The following is a 23,623-nucleotide window of genomic DNA, read 5'->3' as shown; positions in this document are numbered from 1 at the left end:
ATCTGGCCTATTTTTAAATTAAATTGATGAATCTCATTTCCTCTTCATCGCAATTTCATTTCCGTACTGCTTTGTGTAAAAAAAAGATACCCTTAATTAGTATGCCTGCTTAGAAATACACCAAAATTGAGGAAGCAGCTTGTTTGCCTCAATATTATACCACGCTGTGTGACTTACCGCCCCACTAAGTTTCATTCGTCATTCAGTTTTTTGGATTTTTCGGCCAAAGCGGCCGGCATTTCAACGCGAAAAAATATGCATGTCTGGTAAGACTTTAAATGTTCGTTTACGTGCTTGTTGCCGTGAAATAGAAATGCGCGCAAGAGGCAAGTTGCGATGTTTTAAACGAGGCATGGAGTTTTGGGGTGATGTAGGCCGGCGGGAGGCCCATCCAACAATTAGTGCGGTAGGGGGATCATTAAGGGCCATTGTCTATGGCAAACAAAACGGTCCGGAAGAGAACGGTCCTTTTTAATTCAATCGGCAGCTGGAATATTTTCCATTTTGATTCGACCCGAATGGGAATAAAAAAAATGCAATTTCAATTATTAAAACGGTCGGCCGTTCTTTCCAGATAGAAGGGGAAAAAACTTTTCGATCAATTATCATGGCGAAGGGAGGTAATGAAACACCCATTCCACCACCTGAATGAGTTTTCGCTGTGAATGGAGGATATTTTTTCTTCCACTCCTAAAATTTCTTTTCCAAATGGCTTCCGCGCGCGGTGTAATGTTTGAACGCTATAACAAAGCAAGCTCGCGAGAACGGCGGATTTACTCAGTTTAGCGCTATCACCACCGTTCTGAATTCAGCGATTCGGAGCGCGCAATAAAAGCGAAGGGAAATTGATTGGAATTGGTTTTAATTTTAAAATGCATTTAAGTGACGTAGTTGCATTCGATTCAATATAATTAAGGACTTATTAGAAATAAGCGATTTTGGTGGTTAGTGGATGCTGGGAGTATAGGGGTTTGCTCGAATCGGCGGAGCTGATGCATTTGCCTTGTAGGAGGCGAGCGATTTTATTTGAACTCAGGTGGCTCGTGGCTGTCAAATGAACTGGGAAATACGGCGGGAAAAGGGGTTTGAATGAAATATCAGGGGCATTTTTTTTGTTTCACGGTGAGCTAATCCCGGATTAACCAAATATCAATTCGTAATTTGATGTTAGCCGCACCAAATGAGTGAGTGAGTAGTTAACCTTAGGAATGCCTTATATGTAATGCTATGAAAGAGTTTCCTTTTTATCTGCAATGATTGCATATTTTAGAATGGATGGATTGCTATTGCATGAGCCATTCTTCGAATTCTGAATAAATAACATGGGGTCAAAGTGAACTCTTTAATATCTTCAGTGCTTTAACTTCTTTCTTCCATCTTTGAGCATTCCAAAGAAACACTGTTCCTTCTTTACATTAAGGATCCTTGTGATTTCACCATTATTATTACTATCAGTAATCTAATGGTTAAGGAAGATTTTGGATGGACAAAATCTACCAAGGGGTATATCGACAATTCCCTTGTCTTTCACAACAAAGCACAGTCCGACATCCGGCATTACACCAGGCCCCTCTTCATCTCTGTATACTTCCTTCCAAACTTCATCCCATCCAACATCCCTATCCTATTCCTACCCTTTCTTCCCTTGTGTAACATTCACTCCTCTATTGCAGTCTTCAAGAACACGTCGCCAATCAAAGTGATCTGGATCCATTTTTTCTGCCTCTTTTTGATTTCTTGCAACAATCCTCTCCTGCTCATCATGCCTAATACTTCTTCGTTTATTTTCCTTACTGTTCACTTCACCTTCTCCATCCTTTTCCACTAGCAAATTTAAAATTCCTCCAATCTACACCTATAATTATGCTTTAATGACCATGTTTCTGTGTTGTACAAAACAAGGCCAACCATCAAAATTTCAACAAGCCATTTCTTAGCATCCTTACAAATACTCTCCGTTCCTCCTCCTTATGAAAGCTTCTTTGTCTAATGTAACTCTTTGCCTTATGTCCCTACTTATTTGATCATTTCAGTCCAAAACAATTCATAGATACGTAAACTGTTCCACCGACTCTAGTTTTTGGCCTCTTGCTTTAATGTTTAACTCTGCTTTTCTCTTTCTGAAATACTGAATAACCTTTATTTTTTTAGCTTTCATCCTCGTCCTATACCTATCGCACTGAATTACCAGTACTATCAACCAAGTTTGCAAACCCCTGGCCGACTGACAAGCTAGAACTTAACCATTAACCAACCATGACAGATTTTACGAATTACCCACCGACTTTCATTCCTTTCTCCAGTTCTTCCCATGCCTTTTCAACCATTTTCTCCACATATACCTTAAGAACAACTGATGACAACGGACAGCCCAGCCCCAATCCCCTCCTAACACTGACCATCCGGACTCTCAATCCGCCACTCGCACCTATAACAGCCTGAGATATGTATAGGTAGCGGATAAGTCTCCTATCCCTCCATTCTACTACTATTTTCTGCCATACACTCATTAATAATATCCCATATACTCTTATCAGATACTTTTTTAAATCTACGAAATAAAAATTCATATCCTGATTGCATTCTATGTTCCTTTCTATCAGTGACCTCATCATCACAATGGCATCACGCGCGGCAACTGAGCTTTCTGAATCCAAACTGATCATCACCTGAGTAACCATTTGCCCTTTTCTCCATCCTCTTACTGATGATCCTGAGAACCACTGTAGCGGTACGCAAAATCAAACTTATTGTTCTGTTATCCTCACAAATTGCTACCTTTCCCTTTATTTTGGAATAGAAATCAACACTGATCCAACGAAGCTTTCCGGCTATATTCTCTCCTCACAAATTCTACGAAATAATCCATAAAAACTCATCCTCCCGAATTTTCTTAAACTTTTAAGTATTTCCGCTCTAATTTTAATGCCCCTACGGCCTTATGTTATTGTTATTCCCTCAGCGCTCTTTTATCTCGCAATCGCGTTAGCCTGGACCGAAGCTATCCTCATTTACGTTATAATCTCTCTCTATTTCTAAACTCTGGTTTAATTTCCATGCCTGGTTCCATTTTCCATGGCTCTTTTCTGTTCCCACTTATATTTTTAGTGCCTTATTCTTGATTGCTTGAAACGATTTTCCCTGATTACTTCTTGACTGGGAAGGATCCTTCCTTCCTTCCTGGATCCTTCCAGTAGGGTGCACTATTTTCAGTCTTTCTCTTTAGAATGTCCATATCCTTGCATTGCTTTTTCCATCACACTTCTTTTTCTCTATTTGTCACCCGTTTCAAATTATTATTTGATTCTTTCTACTTCCTCCTGCCTAATTCTGTATTTACATTCTTTCATTTTCTTCTCTCATCTATCTTTCTAATCAACTTATCCGTAACCCATGGTTTCTTGTCCTTTTCCCATTAAGAGTACCTATTATTTCTTTTGCAGCTTCCGATATCCCTTTTCTTGACATATTTCCATTTTTCTTCAATAACACTCAGCTTTTTTTCCTTACTCATTATGCTCTCTATATTCTACTAACTATCCTTTGTCAATCCAGTCAATTCTTCTACATTCCATTCCAGAAACCGCCTTGCATGATTTATTTTTTCAAATTGGACGCTACACTTCATAATTACTAAATTGTGATCAGAGCCCGAATCCGCACCTGGAAAACTGTGCGAATTGATCGCGCTGTTCCTAAATCTGTGCCTAACCGTAATATAATCTAACTGATACATTTTTGAGTCACCTGGCGTTTCCTTGCATACCTACACCTTTTGTGTTGTCCAAACCAAGCGTTGGTGATGATTAACCCCTGTGCCCTGCATAAATAAATTACTTTCTCCCCGTGGTCACTCCTCGCACCTTAACCGTAGTCCCCAATATCATCACAATCACTACCTCCACCTAACTTTGAATTCCAATCCCTCATCACTATCAAATGTATCCCTGCAGGAACATTCGCGATTTTGTCCTCTTAACTAATTGTATACCCTATTGACATATTTCCCCTTATGATTGCTTGGTGGTATATATACATGAAAAATGACCAATTTATTCGGTTCTGCTTTTCTTCTACTTATATGCCATCCATTGCTTTCTCTATGTTGACTAGCCTTCTTCCTAACTTTTTATTTAACACTATGGCCAACCTTCGTTGGCTCTCGTCCCCTCCGCTGTATATTACTCTATAAATATCACTCCAATAATCCCCGCCATCTCTCCATCTCAACTCGCATTAACCTAACATATCCATATCTCCTCTTTCCATCTCTTGCTTTATGTTTTCCAATTTTCCTGTCTTCAACATTTTCCTCACATTCCAAGTTCCTAAGTAACTAATTCTAACTAAATTGGTCATCTTCTTCTGCATTTTCTGTCCTTTTGCTGTCGGGTTTCTTTTGCAAGGGTATCGTGAGATGACGGCCGCGAAAGCATTGCCTCCCCTGCTGCCGGGCTGTACACACGGCGAAGTGGCCAGGACTCCTTCTCTTTACTCTTCATCATAGAAGTCGGGGGAATATTAATTGAGGTCAAGGTTGTAGTTCATGGGGAGGGGGATTTTTTCATATCGCTTTGGAAATCACTACGGAAATTATTTTCGGGAGCACTTATGCTTTTGGAGGCTATATATCCTATCGAATTTCGTTATTTACTGAGAGAGGTAACGACTTAAGTTATTTTTCCCAATGTATCACGTATGCCTGATTGCTAATTATCCATTGAGTTCAATTTCGAAACCTTTTTGCAGAGTCAACACATTTTTTTATTCAGCGTTTAACAGCTAGGTTGATCAGTAGTTGTCATGCTTCTTTCTAGTGGTAAATTTTCCAAAAAATGAATTTGTTCTTTGGATGAAATAACGGATTTTTAAATATTTTATTGAACGGTTCAACGGCTTGAGCGCTTTAAAAATGTTATTACCTTGGTAAAGTTCGTCGAGTTTTGTTTGGAGAAAATTGAAATACAACTGAGAGCAAGAAGAACATGATTTTTTTAGAAAACTCAGCGATATCCGTTGAAAATATCGTCAAAATGCGTTGTGAATATAAATATTTCATGAATATCACTCCACGCTGGTCCAGAAGGCAATCGATATTTTTTTAAACGCTTTGGAGCTAATTTTTGTGCGAGGAATATGACATAATATTTTTATCAAAATAAACCGAATGATTTCATTTTGGAAATAATGTTAATTGGTCTTATAGGTGGAATTTTCCGTATTACTTAAATTAATCAAGGGTAATAGAATTTTGTTTAAATAAAATGGCTTCCTCCCGTGACTGTGGGATTCATCACTGGTGTATGTCGATTTACCTTAATATATTGATCATTCGTATTTTAAGTGCCGCACACTTAAAAAATAATCAAATATTTTTAAAGGTAGAAATGTTTAAATTGCGAAATAAACGGTTATGATGAAGCGTCGAGTAATATTTGTAGTCCTTTGTTGAAATATTCCTCTTTCCACCTCATATGACCCAGTAATTTAATAGTTGAACTCAATTGAATTTACAAAATTTTGGGGGCATTGATAATGTAACTTGCAATACTATGTTCGTGATTAAAAAGGTTGGTCTATGAGTCCATTTGACTGCCGAAAATTCGTTTGCATATGTTTATGTAACATACGAGTACTGACTCACATATGACCCTAGAATGGAGGCTTTTTCACCATGAGCTTGAACCACTCCAGATGTCATACGGCAGCGATATCCAGAACTCGAGTTTGCCCCCTGCCTTTTGGGGGGTGGAATGTACTCGTACCAAGGAGACTGGCATGGCCACCTGACAAATTACAAGAAACTGCATGAGATACCGCAACATGAACGGACTCATGCCATAAATATGCATTACAATACAACAATTTCAGAGTGTAGAAATGATTCGTCTTAACCGGGATTTGAACCCGGTTTCCTCAATGTACGGCCGAGTGCTTTAGCCAGTTAAGCTACAGAGGCGTCCTCTTACACTCCGAAATTTTGGGGGCTTTAAATGAACGAGATACATGGTTTTCCCCAAAATTAGTTGGAATGAGTCGATTAAAAGTTTACTTGTTGCCAGAATTGATACATCCACTCAAAATTCTTCGAAGTAGCTCCAATGTGCATCAACACACTACTGCCAGCGGGTATTCCATGCCCCGTACACCTTATGGAAGGCGGCGCCCGGGATGCTGCCAAGAGCCCTCGTCACGACCTGTTGTAACGCTTCCACCGAGCCGTGGTGACATCCTTTCAACACGGATTTGAGGTGAGGGAAGAGGAAGAATTCTGGTGGAGCATTGTCTACAAAATTTGGATCATCGCTCACATGGTTGACAAGCTCTTGGAAGCTCTGTGTGTGTTTCCTTTTGTTCGACCGAGAGCACTCGCGGCACCAACTTCATACACCTTTTTCGAAAACATGGCCTTTTTCATGGCCATGTTTTCGGTCAAAAAGTGATGCACACAAGGTTTAGGGATGCCAAGTTCATCAGAAACCATCAATCATCATCAACACTTAATCTGTGATACCTGCCCAACAAAGGACTCTTGCAAGAGTTTCCTTACTCTTTGAGGTCGAAGGGAGTTCTGAACGACCGACGTCTTCAACATCTTCTCTGCCCTCCCGAAACCCCTTGTGCCTCTACTTAAAAACACCCATTTTACCCATGGCGTTATCACCATAAGCTGAATTGAACATGTCATGAGTCATTTCCCGGTTTTTCCCTGTTTCAGTCAACATTATTTGCCGTAGCGCTATTCCAATTACCAGTTCATGACGGAGCGTGACGAGGTCACGTTATAGAGGTTTCGCAAACGAACGATCTGCAAAGGCTAGAAGCCAACTTCCAACGGCCTTCAGTCTTTTCCTTGACTCCCCTTTCTTGAATCCAGCCAGAGAAACCGCCGAAATCCGCCCATCTATCCGGGGAATAATAAGTCACCTTACTTTTGGGTTAGACCTTGTACTCTAATAGGGCACTCAAAGAGCGTTTGTTCAGATCTTAAATGTAGTTCTCCTTAAATAGGTGTGGGCAGCAGCAGCAGCAGTTTACGCGTTATTAGCGGTGGCGCCCTAAACGGCCGGCAAGGACCCGACCGTTTTGCAGAGGAGGAGGGAGAAGGGACGTCGGGGTTGGACCGCGAGAGCCGTCCCTCGGCCTGCCAACTCTCCTTGCCCTCGCCTCTCCACACCCGCTCCCCAATCGCCCGCCCGGCGTCATTAGAGGTGGCATTGTCCAGTCGGACGATACACACGGGTGCAGCCAGGGCGACGGGAGAGAGGGGGTGGCAGTTCTGGCCGGCGGTGGGAGGGGTGTGTTCACCCTCGACTTTCTACCTCCCCCTGCCTCCTACTCCCCGCCCATCCCAACGGTGTGTCCATAGGAGGTCGCAGGGGGCCGCGCCCCACACGTTGGACAGGGTGGGAACTTCCAACCCCCTCTATTTTCTCGCCCTCCTTCTCTCCCTTGCTCTCAACAGAGGGGTCGCAACAGAGAGAGAGAGAGACGGATGAATCCCTGTGGGAGGGGAGGACTGGAAAGGGTTTGGGATGCAAGGCTCGCAGGTACTCGGGGATAGGGTATGTGAGGGAGGAGAGAGGGAGAGAGAGTTAACCCGCCCGTGTGTTCCGTGTGTACGTGTGTGTGTGAGCCTATGACGTTTCCGCTGGGTTGTGCCCGGGTGGCAATGCTGAGTGTGGAGGAGGGACTGAGTGATGCACGGACGTGGGTGGAAGGGATGGTGCTTGCATGCGTGTGTGTATGTGTGTGTGGGGTTTTTGGGGTGGCGGGCTTTCCGCGCGGTGGCACCGCTAAATCACCACGAACCGCTTGTGGCGTCAGGTGACGGGAGCGGAGGGGTTGGCGACGGGAGAGAGGATGGGGATCCGGAGATAGAGGGGGTGGGCCGTCTAAATCCGCCGTCATTAGTGTTTTGAGGCTGCAATCGGTGCGTTCCAATTTGCGTGGCATTATGGGAAGGAGGGGGTGGTTGGGGGAGGGCGACGTGGGGGACTGGATTGGATCGCGGTGGGATAGCCTAGAAGCCATCACTCGCCCTTTGAGTGGGTGGGAAAGAATCAGAGGGGTAAGGAAGGTGAGGTAAATAGATAAAATGAGTCACATAATCCGGGTTTAAACATGAAGACGAGATATGTTCATAGAAACTTTTGCGTATTAAACGGCAGTAATGCGATTCCGTATAGTTTAACGGCTCAAGTCTTGCCACGGTTCTCTCTCGTGGAGTTGATGGAGCAATATGGACGAACCTTGCAGCGATATCGTTTCCTGGATTGGCGTTGACCGAAGCCATTTCGCAACTTCACACCGTCATCGATCAGCAGATTATCATATGTATTCTTGCTCTCGTTTCGTGCAAATTCATTTCCTCATCATATTCACCTAAATCATTAATCTTAACCATTTATTAGTAACATAGGCTATTGGTATTGCTCTTAATGTTTTAACTTTCAATTTTTACCTTTTTTAACATCATTTTATCATTCCACTGGGTGATGTTATTTATCCCCTCTTCTGTCTTTCTCTCTGCGTTTGCATCGGAGTCACTGGCCTTCCTAGTTTTCTCACGCAGTTTTAAACCTGTATTTTCCTTGGTCATCTGTTTTCATGAACCTTTTAAAAAGAGATTCTCTCCGTACCATTAATGAGATCTTTCGACGCAGACGTTCCATTTGTATCTTTCTTCAGGTCTTCTTCATTGTTTTGTGAAGCATATAGTAGGTGGTAATTTATCGTTATTGGAAAATCAAGGGAAAGGTTTTCAGAGTCTCTTAGATGCGAGACTTCCTTAAATGCTTGAGTGAAAGGTTGAGTGTTGGGAGTGAATCATGCTAAGGTTAATACAAATAGCAAATGACACAACACTTACATTAAATTCCACATTTCTCTTCTGCTACCGAGCGACTTAGAAAACATTAGGGTATGCTTCGGGAAAAAATGCATTAATGAAGTGTATCAGTTCTTCTGCAATTTTGTTGTTTCCTCCAATGTTCGAATCATCGGCACTTGCACCACGTAACCGTCACAAGAAGTCACATCCAGAGGGAGAATCACTCGCTGTTGCTCGTCCAGGGACTTTCTGAATGTGCTCAGTGCTAACGAGGGCCATATGAATGTGGCACATGTTCCCAAACGGAAAATATCTCCTGCGGTGGAAACCAGTTTCATTATTCTAGATTTCATTTCCGTCACCTATGTTATTAGTGGAATAGTTGGACGTTTGCTCGGCAATAGGAACTTCCGCAGAGGAAAGCATCTCAGCCATTATGCATAAATTAAATCTTCAGTGATATGCAAAATTAAAATAAAGCGTTCTTAACCAAAACTGGAACACCTATTTATTGATAAACTGAATATAAATTGGGATCGTAGATTTTCGCGAAGACTCTTCATTCTCGGGCTGTCAGTCAGTCAGTCTCGGGAGAATGAAGAGTAATATAAATTATTTACACATTTTTCAAACATCAAATAATAAACAGTGGCGTAAAGTAAAATGAAATAACTTATTTCACAGTTCAGCATGCTCGACTAGTATTAAAGAATGGCGATGGAACTTTGCCGTGCACGTTATAATGGACATAACTGAACTCTAATTTCATGATCCGTTGGTTGTTGCTCGTTTTATCCATAGAGTATTAATTGAAAACCACTCTTTCGCGGATATACTTATTTTGCTCAAACTCTCAAAGGTATTAAGTCTTTAAGTTTTTCATAATAGAATCCCTCGGACTCGCTGCTTTTCACGTATTTAACGCTGCCAATATTTTAAATCCTTAAATCAATTTATCCGGATTTTGGTATCAATTTTACATCATTACTGTTTGTAATAAAATCTTGATATTGGCTAGCAGCAGTTATTTTCTCATTCGGAGATGGGCGGAGGTGATCGTTTTCATTAAAATTATTCATATAAGTAGTAGCTCTCCCCACATTTTACAAACGATAGTCTGAGACTGCTAAATCACCTAAAAATAATTTGTCTGTGAAAATGATTTTGATTCAAATTAGTAGGGAGCAGTGACCCTTTTCCGGATTTGTTAAAAGCCTCTTTCTTGGTCAATGTGAGTTTGGACGATTAACACCGTTATCCATCCAAACTCGCTTTTTTCTTTGATTTGAAGAAACCCGGAAATATATGCAAGTGATGGGTTCTCAAGTTGGGTTGATTTGACGTAAAAATATCCCTGTAATCAGGCTTACAGGTTTACCAGGAACCTTTTTGAAAGAATTCAAATGGGTATCGCCCATCACCCTTTCCAGACTGAAAGCTCACTTCGCCTGCATCTGGCTCGTAAGGGATGGTCTGCCGGTCGCTCACTTACTAGAAAAGCCCAAATTTTGATGGAAGGACCATCGGAGATTCGACTTTAGACTTTAGGGAGCTCAGTTTGATAAGGTCAAATATTTTGACAGCCATTTTGCAAAAAGGTGGAGGATTTTTGTGTTTATTTTTTCTAAAATAGCGACTTCGTCTCATATGTGCCTACTCACGCATTCCCTTGGTATCGAAACTTTTTTAGCTCAGTCAGATATCAATATCTTGAAATGAAAATGTCTCTGCAAAAGATACGTCTTTTTCAGACGACCAATTTATTAATAATTAACCCCTATTGTATGGAGCAGCAAGATATGTGAAAAATTATATGAACAAGGTAGCAGTGTGACGACACAGTTGGAAGAATTAGGATTGGACCGTAGGCTTAAATACGCTTTAAATGTAATGCGTACATTTGAGGCAGGTTACTTATCTGAGGATGTTCAAGACATATTAAAGGCCCCGACTTACTTACTATGGTAGATCAGATCATCGACATAAAATCAGGGAGATTTAATGTAGAATGGATAGATTTAAAATGTCGTTTTCTCCTCCTACCATTACAGATCAAAATAGATAAGGCAGCAATCGCGTAGGAGATCATTAGAGTTGGCATTGTTTATATTTTTAGATACCATGCATGTTTCTCCTTCTGTTATTCTTTTTATTCAATAGATCCATCTTTTTAACAGTTCTACAGCACGATTTGAATGTACGCATCCTGATATTGATCATTGTTGCATGTAAGTACTTTCTGTAATGCGATTAAAATTTATCAAGTGCATGATCAAACTAATATTTGTGTAGAGATAGCATGATTCGGTTCGGCATGCGGTTTTATTCTGTTTAACGGGCGGTGACCTAACACCCCCGCATGAGACCCCCGCGGCTGCTTGTGCGGTAGTAGGTAAACTGCATCATATTTCGGTTGAAAATTTCATTCCGGTAATAACCGAAATTGTGCACGTATTTACCCATTTTTTTGATTAAATAGCTAAAATAGTTTTTTATCTCGTTTTTCACTATTCCTCCTCTTAATTCTTTTTAAGAATAAATTCATATATTTCCTAAGTTTCTCGTATTCACTAATCAACTTTGAAATATAACTTCCTTGAATATAATCCAAATGTGTTTCTTTTCACCGTGGAAAATTGGGCATATTTCTATTACAAACTTGATTTTTTCGTTAACAGGTAAAACATTATGAGCAATATCGCGGCGCATGACGCATAATATTTTTCGGTCTCTTTATGCTCAAAAACGGGTACTAATTTGGTCGGAGGTTTATCTAAAGGGTCGAAATTGAACCCTTTGTCAATGATGTGCATCGTGGTTGAACACTCCAACCACGGCGCAATTGAAAGTGGGAAAGAGTGGGTTCTCTCAAACTCCAAAAAAGATTTATGTACTTTTTCGATAAGCATTTTGATCTCTGGTTAAAAGGTGAACGCACTTCATAGAATCGAACCGACGTCAGCAGGGACTTCTAATAAAATTAAGATACGTTTTACTAACCACATTTTAATGTAATTCAACCAATTATCCTTCAATAATTTGTATATTTTACTGGATAAAAATGATTTAAGGATAAAAAACCTCAAGAAAGGCCTCTTCACCGTGCAATAAAACCTACATGCAAGTGCAAATCTAGCAACTTCCCAACAAGCGTTGGGGCAAGTACTATTTGGAAATATCGGTGGGTCTATTTAAAAATATTCAAAATTATGATGAAAATTGTTATCATTCGAATCAGCAAATTCGTTTCCTGCAAATGTTTTCTTTAGAACTTTTTTTAATCTTAGGAGTCGGAAGACAATTTTATTTGCCTGGCAATCATTTTCCGTTTTATCATACGTGCTCCCAAAATTTTGCTGTATTATCTTCATTTTATTTTTTTATATATGATACTTTTGAGGCCAGAAAAGGTTTCTATAACTCGCTCAATGATATGGATTTCACTGCTGGACAATGTAAGCATAACGTTAAAAGAGATATAAACATCTTTGGCGTTTTGGAAGACATTCGACATTGAAATAATTATTGAAAGTTTTTATTTTGCAGTATAGTGTTGCATAAATAGATCGCGGAGGAATTAAGGCTATTTACTACTATGTCACTCTGGAAATAGTATGTCGTGGTTGTAGCCCAAAACTGATTGATTAAAGGTGATATGTACTCGGCGTCACTTCAAGAAATTCTTTCATTTTGTTAAATAACCTCGGATCGATGGAAATTACAAGAAATACCACTTGTCAAGTATTTTCATTCCCAGAAAATGTTTTGTTATGCTTAATAATTAATTGTGTAAGTTTGCAACGTAAACTAGGTTTTAAATAAAAACAATTTTTCAGGCGAAATGACTTTATTTCTATCGTTCATTGATTTTTTAATGAAGCTGTTTGACTGGCCACCTTGCATCAATCGACTAATTTGTCGGGCATAAACTGGATCACTAGCCTTCGGTAGCCCGTACGCTAGGGGACTAATAACTAGAGCCAGGCTTGTTAAAATTTTGAACTTATATCTGAATATCAATTGTCAAATACTTATTGTTACCGACATACTCGATTGATAGGAAATGCTGAGTTGCTTGACTAATTTTTATTCAGGTTAAATCCCACTCCCGTAGTTGATTAAAAGCGATTCTTTTAAGGTCACCTTCTGTTCCACATTCAATGTCTTCAATTTCTACATCTATTCATTAATATAATTTTTTTTTTAAATCTCCCCGTTGTTGCTTTTTTTCTGAAGGTTGGTCAATTAAAATATTATTGCAAAATTGGCAGTAAATATAATATGTTGGTAAAATGAAAGAGTGATGTGTCAAAATAAATTATAGAAAGTATTATGCTTAGTTACACCAAAATTTCACTGTATCAAAATCACTGAGTGACAGTCTCTCACTATTGTAAATTAATTGTTACCAATACGTAATACTTTTGGTTGTAATGAGTGATTATAATCATCCTTCGGTAAATGATATCGGAAGGATTTAATGACAAAGAGCTAGTGGTTTTACTTAAATCTTTTTAAGGTAGGTTTAAATGTCCTGGCATTACTTTCCAACCAGTGTGTATTCAGTATCATGATGACGCTTCTATGTATGCAAAGGTAATGGAGAAATTCGCGAGTTGCAAGAGGGGGCAGGTTTAAATGGAGGAGTGAAAGATAGTGTAGGGTTTTTCTATACAAGGGATTTTCTACGAAGATTTTCGTGTATAAAAAACTAAGAATGTAGAGGTGGATGGGAGAGGGTTAGAGGTTAAAGAAGATTTTGATAAATAATTAAAAGTAATAAGAGGTATGTTTGAAAGGTGCCCGAACTTTTTGAATAGCGCGCCTCCTAATGGATTAATTTATTTCAGCTTGAAGACTTTGTGTCCGCGAAAAATTCCCAAATAACCACCTCTAACCACTTTGCTGATATCTTGTTTTGTTGATTTATTACCGCGGTTTATGCAAAGGGGTGTTCGTGGAGTGCGTCAAAAAATCTGATGCACGGAAATGAGCTCTTTGAAGGAGTAACGCCGTTCTGTTTCTTTCTGCGTGAAACTCTGCAAATCCTTCACAAATTCTTGAGTTGACTACCCAGACTTATGGTGAGGAGTCTATTAGTTTGTGCTTTGACATTTATTTTACATTATATTAGTTTGTGCAATGAAATCTTGCTTAAAATTGAAAATCTGACTTAAAAATTTAAAACGCATCGAATTGTGTTTCGCATGATCTACACTTCTTAAATGCGTTCTCGTAATTATGGCTTAGTATCTTCATACTATCAAGAAATCTCATAAGCTCCTCCGTCGAAATTTCCTCTACCTCTGAAAATAATTCAATGGAGGAGATTATGAAACACAGAAAAATTGTGAGATTTCTTGATTTTCGGGTGGTACTAAGCCAAAACTGGTGGAATTTAGGAATAACAGATCTTGTGAAACACAATTGGGTCTTTTCATTCACGATGTACTTAGATCGGAAGAAAACTACACACAAGTTGATGCCATATTTCCGAATTTCAAGAAAGCCTTCGATAAATTCCCCCACAATAAATTGTAACACAAACTTAAATACTATGGATATCAATGAGAAAATTATTTATTGGATTAAGGACTTCTACATCTACATCTGCATAAGACCCCGCAAGCCGCTGCAAGGGTGTGGGGTAGGGTATTATGTGGAGACTTCTTGTCAAATTACAAACAAGTAGTAGTCATAGATGGCTTGCGCTCAACGGATAAAGATGTAACTTCAGGCGTCTCCCAGGGAAGCGTAATGGGGCCGCTTCTATTCTTAATATATAGTAATGACTTAAGCGCACACATTAGCAGTAATCTCAGGTTTTTTGCTGACGACACGGGGGTATACAGGGAAATATGGAGCCAACTAGATCTTGAGCTACTCTCTAGAGACAGACACAATTTCAGATTGGTGCAAGGAATGGGGGTTAATGTCTAATATAGACAAGTGCGCGGTTTTGATATTTTGGAACAAAGGAGGTGGCGAACCGGACATAAACTATAAAATAGAGGGCTCAGTGCTAACTACGGCCAATTTAGTTAAATATTTTGGGGTAGTTCAAACACAACGCATTTCATGTGGAGCACATATCAGGACAATATGCGGATTCTCTTTAAAGAAACTCGGCTTAATTAAACGGGTGGTGGGTAAATGTAATGAAACATTTGAAGATAGGCGTTATTTTGCTCTAGTTATGCCATATTTGGAATATTCCGCAAGTGTTTGGGATCCTTGGGAGAAAATTTGGCAAAAAATAGTAAGATAAAGTCCAAAGAAAATTCGGAAGATTTGTGAAAACTTTTTATAGTAAGAAGACGAGTGTGACAGGCCTTTTGGGGAATTCGGCTTGGAGCCACTTGAGATGCCAAGAGAAAGGCTCTACTGAAACTTTAAGAAAGATTAAGAACAAACGAGTTTTCAATGACGAGAAATAATTATTATAGCCCCGCACTACTTAGATCAGACCACAAAGATAAGATAGGGGAAATAGATTCCACTGCGGGTAGCTACAAATACTCATTCTATCCCTGGGCAATCAGGAATCATAATAGTAAGAAACCAAAGTCACTGTAGAAATATTGAAAACGTTTGATTTACAAGTTAGGACAAGATTAATCGTTGCATAGACATAAGGAAGGTGCATGTGTACGTTAGTTGATAGTATATGTACCTGCATGTGTGAGTTGTAAAGGTTTTTGCCAGAATATATACGATTTTGTGTGTGTAGATTGGCGTGGATTCGTAGGTTTTGCATGCAATTTTATTCTTAATTACGGGAGGGGACCTAAAACCTTCCGCTACACGCTCTTACGGCGGCTTGTGGGATACCATGTATATATACATGAGAATTCCAGAAGAAGCGTTTCAAGACTGTTTCAAAAAGTGGAACACTCTTGGGATAAATGTATACGTTGAGGAGGAGACTACTTTGATGGGAAACCCGACCAATAATTTGTTTATGAAATATTTTTTGTAATAAAAATGTTCGTGGACTAATTGAATCGGTATCAATAGTTACATCTTCCGTTTACAATTTGATATTGTAACTCATTTTACAATTGTTGGCTGTTATTTATTACAGATTGTTGTCCATACGACAAATGTTGGATTGACGCGACATTTGGGAGTGCTCTTCGCTCTTAATCCTGCGGCATCCATTCTTAGGCTAAGATGGGATTACTCTTGCGATCAACAGTGGAATCCGGCGCTTGTGCCCTCAAAGGAAGTTTAAAAGGGCAGAAGTCGCCGCCGTTCCTCCCGGTGGGCCTCAGACTCTCCTGGCTTCTCTTATCTCTCCGTTATGCAGCCGTCCCAACGTCTGTGGCCATTATTTCTCAAGTGTTCTCCTACGTAGAGGGTAGGAGTTTGAATTCTTCATCTGCGTAATGGGTAAGTCATATTCATTCGCTCACACTCTTTCAAACACTAAATATTCTGTGTTTTTATTTTGATTTTTGGCCGTTTTTCTCGGTCAGCATTTGACAGGTCAATTAAAAAAAATAATTTTCCAAAATAACATGTCAAGTAACCACCGGGAGACTATTTCCCTTCGACCGCTTTATGAACAATACCAAGTGAAGAAGCGGGATAAAGTCTAAAATTGCATAAAATATTCAAGATTTATAATTATTCAAGATTTAAAATATTTACAGATACATCCGTATTCTTAAGGATAAATCAGTCAGAGCTGATGACCACAATTCAATACAAAGCTGGCGCGCCACTTGGCAGTTAGAATTAAACTTAAAAATATGCGTAGTGATGAATTTTCCGAATTCTTTGTAGCATAGAGGAGCTAGATTTGTAAAACATTCTCATAATAAACTTAATAGCGTATCCAAAATATTAGAGCAGCTAGGCTGGGAATCACTAACGGAGCAAAGGTTATATTACAGATTATATCTCTTGCATAAATTATAAAGACCTCTCTTTAGCAGCAATGCTGTAACTGTGTTATTACCCCCATCATTCTACGGTAGAAGAGACAATTTCAACAAAATTAGAGAGTTTAAGTGTAGAAAAGATAGATTTAAGATGCTTTTTCCACGAACAATAAGAGATCAGAATGACACTGTACTATAGCGGTAGGGGTCGCTAGGGTCGCTATTTATATTTTCAGCCGAATAATGAAAATACAGTAATTAATTGTTGAAAATGGCTTTATTGTTTTTTGAAGTATTCTCCATGATAATCATTACAGCTTTGCATGCTCGAACAAATTTTTGCAACACTTTTTCCACTCCGATTGAGGCACCTCCAAACATGGTTTTTGAATGAATCAACAGCTTCTTCAGGCGCCGAAAACGCCTTGCAATTTTTCTTGTTACATGGAAGTGAAAATAAGTCATTTGGTGCTAAATCAGGGCTGTACGGAGGATGACCCATTAATTCCACTTTTGGTCAGTCAAATAGATGGTTGTTTCAGCCCAATCTGTGAGAGCTTACAATGCCATGATGAAGAATGATTCTTCGTTGCCACTTTTTTCCATATTGCACCAAGTACTTCTGGCAAACAAATGCTCGTGTACCATCAGAATTCACGGTTCTGCGTTACTCAAACGGTACGGTTGCCACATGTCCAGTTATTCCGAAGAAAAAGGCGGAAATTTGCTTCGATGTGCTTCGTGCACGAATCGCTTTTGTCGGATTTGGCTCGTCTTGGAAGATCCATTCAGTGGATTGCTGGTTTGTTTCGAGCTCATAGCCATACGTAACCTGTGTAGATTTTATACACAGCTTTTGATACACCGCGATGTATTTGTTGAGCATTTCTTCGCGCCAATTGACACGAGCATCTTTTTGAGCTTTTGTCAAATTATGCGGGATCCAACGCGAACAAATTTTTTTCACAGCTAAATGTTCATGCAATATGTTATTGATGCTCATCATACTAATCCCCAAGGATGCCTCAATCTCACGATAAGTCACCCGACAATCTACCTTCACTAGTTCTTGCACAACATCAATGTTTTCTCGTATCAGCAATTCACCGTGGCAAAGTATGTATCTTGATCGCCAAAAGTGGAAGTAAGTTGATTGATTCTCTCCTGTCTTCATAATTCACGTCGAATGTCGTAATAAATCATTGCACGAAAGTGTTCACGAGTTAACTCCATTTTTTCGCTGCAACAAAATTTTCGAGTCACTGTAAACAGCACAAGTTACGATAAAACGAAAAAATGTTCTGAGGAAAGTTAGCGTTAAAAGGGTCAAACTTTCAGATGGAAACATCAGATGCGTCTTAAGCACTTAATGTTGTCAAGACTCAAAATATAAATAGCAACCCTGGCATTCAGGTCAGAATTAGTCTGGTGTGTATTCACCTCCTGCCACACACACTAGCTGTGGCTTGCAGGCTACTGAAAATACTAAAATACGAAAATAAAGGAGACATGATTCTGGAATCTTTTCCCCTTTTGCACGTTTTAAAAACAACAATAAAAGTAAAGTGCTAAGAATTGCACCCTATTTTTCCTCATATAACATTCGTACTCGATAGTTTCATGACTGGTACGAGTCCTTGTGGCAGCCATAAAACCATATGCTAGGTACTATATACTTAATATTAGTCACGCCATAAAACAATACTTGCACTTATGTGTAATCAAAGTTTTGAAGCCTAGCAATAAAAAGTGAAGAATTAATTTATCATTGCCTTTCCGATATTTTCCCTAATATTGGCCGAGAAAACCGTTTTTTGATTGCGTAATAATGAACAGTTAAGATTCTATACAATTCCATTGTAAAGGGTTAGCAGTTTGTACTGTCTATTAGTCCATAAGTAAACATACCTGCGTATTTTTAATTGCCACTATGATACAGTGTATCGTGTAGATCCTTGTTGGTAAATAGAGATTAAGACGGAATCCATACTTTGTGTCCAATCAATGACTCTTAAAATACCTTTGAACCATAGCCTTAGTCTGGATTTTACCTTTCGATACACGATAATCTGCGTCATTTAGGATGAACTTCTACCTGGGAACCTGAGGCGAAACATTAGCGATTACATTGAATAAACATTTGTGGATTCCACGAAGCAAGAGGATGGCAGTAATAAACTGTGCATTTGGCACCCTGCCAAAGATAAGCTTTGACCAGAGCTAAGCTTTAATCCTATTCGTAATCATGACCCGATTTTGAATCCTAGCAATGTTGCTCATTTTCAGATGTGTGCTGTTCTCATTTGATCCTCAGTAGCTACTTCATGACGAAGAAATGTCGTCCGAACAATAACAAGCAGCTCAAGGACAATTTTAATACTTAGAAATAACCTATCCGGGCTTCGTTTCTAATTTAGATTCCGATTTTCAGTTCCTTGAAGTTCCTTGGCCTTTGATTCCCGTACGTGTTGCCGAGCAATTAGCTTACCCGAAAATTTGGTGAGATTTGACAAAGTAAAGCGGGAAGTATTTGAAGGCCTTGGATCCTACGTGAGTTTCGCGCTTATGAGTGAATGGGTGGTCGGAAAGCTGCGATTTAGCCTTAAAAGTTACCCTAACAGATGGAATTCGAAGATCGCCGTACTCTGCGGGTCGTTGTAAACACGAAATCTGGTTCTTGCGGGAATTGTGAGTAGGAAAAAACCGACAGAAGCAGTTGAGCTCAACCCGCGAAGCTATTAACTGTAGCCAGAAGTGCACATTGTCCACTTTTTCACACGCATTAAAACTCTGTAAACAAAGCAGATGAGGTTCCCGGTCTTGATATCTTTCATCAAAATCACATCGTATTCGGTCTTCACCCACTCTACATCACGATTTCTTCCTTTATCTTTTTCCCTCTCGAATATTTTTCGCCAACCAGGACGCGGCGGTCCTGGGATATAATAAACGCGCGCGCACGGCGCCATGATGCGCCATTGTCGACGTGAAAGCCACTCTTTTAATGAGCAGACTCGTCCTCGGTCGTATTCCCGACCGAAACGAGAGATGGCGTCGGCGCCTACATGACGAGCCTTATAGAAGTAGACGGGGCCGGGAGGGGGGGCCGACAAGGAGTGTTTTCTGTTGCAAATCCATTCCCTCTCCCATCATGCCACTTTTTTTTAACCAAGGTTCGTGAGTCAAACCGACCTTAAGGCTAAAAGAAGACGAAAAAAAAGAAATCATGTGGTGAGCTTTCGGCGGCGGGGCTTTTGATGCGGACGGAGGGAGGATGGTCCTCGGTGGAGGAAAACCTTTTCCACGGGCGCGGAAAAAGCCACGGCATCCGACGCACCTTAACCTATTGGGGATGGAAGTCATTAAATTGTCGACGGTCGGCCGCCGCAGAGGGGGGAGGGGCGCTAAATGAGGGGGTCGCGGCCGTCGGGGCGAGAGTAACAGCGGTGCTGTCGGAGGGGCGAGACCAAAAAATGTGCCCTCCACTTTATTTTGTTTAATTTTTTTTCAAATCGGGGCGAGTAATCGCGGCTATTCCTCGGCCCCTGTCCTTCCACTCCCACTTCTGGCCCCTCTCCTTTCGTCACTCTCTTCCGTCCTCACCCCTACCTTACGTTTCTCTTGATCTTCCTGTTGCATTGCCGAGCCATGAAAATGATGTTGGATGTGAAAAAAATTTGCTTTGGGTGTGATATTCATCGAGATATCTGGCAACATACAGGGTGCGTTTTAAAAGTAATGCAATTATCTTTTAAAAGTAATTTATTGAATAGATTTGCACAGACACTTATGTGCAAGGACAAGTACTGTCCTTGGGCCTCTACATAATATTTCAGCAAATCTAGCATGACTGGTACGCGCCTTGGAGGGCGTCTTCGGGGACCTCTCGCAAGGTCTTTGTCACGGCTGATTGGATATATTCTATGGACAAAAACCGGGTTCCTTTCAGGGCTACTGTAATCCGAGGGAGCAAAGAGAAATCTCCTGGGGTGACGTCAGGACTATGGGGGGTGTGGCAGCTTGGACACCTGGTGTTTGGCCAGGAACTCACGGACTCGTAGCGCGTAGTGGCAAACATCCTTGGGCAAGAGCTTGGCGCTCACTTCCCTCATCACTAAATCTTCTCGAACAATATCATCTACTGTGTTTCACAACAGAAGACGACAAGTTCAGTTCATTGGCAACCATATTGATACTCATTCGATACACATTCGTCAAGAGTCCAATAATTATCGAACGCGAGCCACATTTTGATCGGTTTTGCTGGTTGACGACCGACCAGAGCGTTTTTCGTCGTTACCCTCTTCATGGCCCTCCTTCAAGGCCTTAAACCACCTCGAATCTAATGAGTAGGACGTCAGCCTCACAAATCATTTTGCTAGTCTTCTCATGAGATTTTTTCAGTTTAGAAAAAACTTTATCGCGTAACGTTGCTCGATCGTCGATTCCATTTTTTTAGTGACATAAACGGCTTGCAGAGTTTTACAATAACTGACGTCCTGCCGCTTCCACAGCTCGGAGAGCACTGAGACCGGTTATGCGGCAAAGCTTGATTCCACTCCTACCAATAGGAGCGGCGCGGGAAATTCAATTGCATTACTTTATGAACGAACCCTGTATATGGTTCTTGCGGCTGAAGTACTAGGTAGTAGCATGTCCATCTAAAACCTAGCATAAACCGTTCGACAACATATACTAGTAATGTGTAAATGGATTCATTGAAATGCTGTATATCATATTTAGTTTGCATCACACCTCAGCGTACCCCACCTATCCCAAGTGGTTTGATCCCACTACAAACAAATAAGAGCAGTGCGAATTATTTAATTGTATTACTTTTGGAACTCACCCTGGATTCATCTGGGTGATTACTTGTCAATCCTCTGAGTGCATGTCTTGGAATGAATTGAAGCAATAATGATAATAGTGGTAGAGAAAATTTTCCTGCTGCTGACTAACAATTTTTTCCAGGCGTTCATTGCGTAAAATGCTGAATTTAAACCGCCGGTTAAGTGTGCGCATGATCGCACACGTTATATTGGCATTGATAAGATGACAGTGCACACGTCATTATCACTTAACATTTGGTGATCTTTGTTAAACTCGTCTCGAAGGTCTTGATGGACGACCAAGAGTAGAGTCGAGTGTCTGATTGCGATGACCTTCTGCAACGGCTTCGTGATGATTTCCTAACCCCCTTACAGTCCCAAAAGGGCACCAGCAGACTATATCCCTTATTCCCAAAAGTGAAATCCTCCCTTCCTCGAAGGACACCACCCTAAGTGCCGCGAAAGAAGCTTGCATGCGTATCCTTTAGGGTACTTTTACCCAGAGTCCGCGGCGGTGTTGAATATTTTTCAGTGGTATCTCGATTCCTACTTGAGGTGCTTTGTGGAGGGCACTTTGATGAGTACGCCGTCCGTCGGATGGGACATTAAACTGCGGACCCCTTGGCGCCTTTCGTAAAGAGTAGGCTAATGCCGGCGCCAGGTTTCTCTCCACCATTTATCCTTTCCAATCCACTCCTAATAGCGCAAATGACCTTAACTGTCGGTCACCTCTCCTAAAAACTACTGCTACCTATACGTGTATATATCTACACATTCGCAAACTAGTAACCACTGTATTTAAATATCTCGATCATATATAAATTGATGGTTTATCAACTTACCAGTGAATATATTTGGAATATTTTTGAATGAATGTTTTTGGAAAATTTGCAAGTATTGAGTAGACCTTTGTAGAGTTGCAAGTATTGAGTAGATATAATGTCGAGTTCTTATTTAAATACTAGTAATGTAAGCTCTAGTAGTAGCCGCAGCTTAATAAGAGGCATTCATGGTAACAGCTCAGATGAGAAGAATTTGACTTCTGGCATGTCACAATTAATTGTTATAGAGATCCTTTTAATTCCTAATGTGAATTAACAGTTAACCAATTTCTCGCCATTACACCGGCTGTAGATTATTTGCAGCAAGAAATACTAAGGAGAAACGTGTCCCCAAGTGGGTAACATGTCACCTTCTTGCAGTTTCATCAACATTTTGGAATTTTGTTAAGACAGAGATAAGGATTAACACCTACTAACAGTTATACATACATTTACATACCACAACGCAAACCACCAAAAGGGCGTGCGGGGGAGTGTTAGGTCAACACCCGTAAAAGAGAACCAAACCACATTTAAAACCAATCCATTCATTCAAACCTACCCCACAGTGGCGTATATATTCATGCAAAAATCTTTTCAACTTCACGCATGTAAAAATATATACTACCAACGAAAATACATATTCACCAACAAATGTAGAAAAAATCTATCCAATAGCATGCAAATTAGAATAGAAAAGTAAGAAGCAGGAATACCACTACCACATGGACAACCATCGTCCCCCACAGAGAGAGACGAGGAGTGGAGAGAGAAACTTAAAAACAAACAAAACAGGGTAAGAAATACTGTAAAGAACACTACGTACCTTAATGGCAATCCAATGTGATCATACGGGAAGGGAGTTGACAACTAAACACACAAGATTAGTGAAAGTGTATTCATTTGAGTAAAAATAATTAATCCCTAGACGCTGGGGGTTGCAAGTGGGATTTTTGCGCTCTCTAACCCTATATTTGCTATCCCATATTGTCAGTGGAAAGAAGGAGTCCTTGGGCCTGCTAGTTCTGGCATAGATTTCTCGAATTTTAATTCATGATCCAAGTGACAAATGCATGTTGGAGTGCGAATAATTTGCGACGCCTTGGCGCAAAAACATGCAGATCTGGATTTATTTTTAGTAAAGTCATCCCAGCATTGAATCATTTTTATTCTAAATATGATTTACTACGTTCGTAATAATAGCAACGCTTTGAATGGAGAAAGAGAAATACAAAGGAGTGCTTGGAACTGATG

Source organism: Hetaerina americana, unplaced genomic scaffold (assembly GCF_022747635.1).
Source record: "Hetaerina americana unplaced genomic scaffold, ioHetAmer1.1.p SCAF_4, whole genome shotgun sequence".
Classification (NCBI taxonomy): domain Eukaryota; kingdom Metazoa; phylum Arthropoda; class Insecta; order Odonata; family Calopterygidae; genus Hetaerina; species Hetaerina americana.
The sequence above is the reverse complement of the archived record's forward strand: the minus strand, read 5'-3'. Positions refer to the sequence as shown.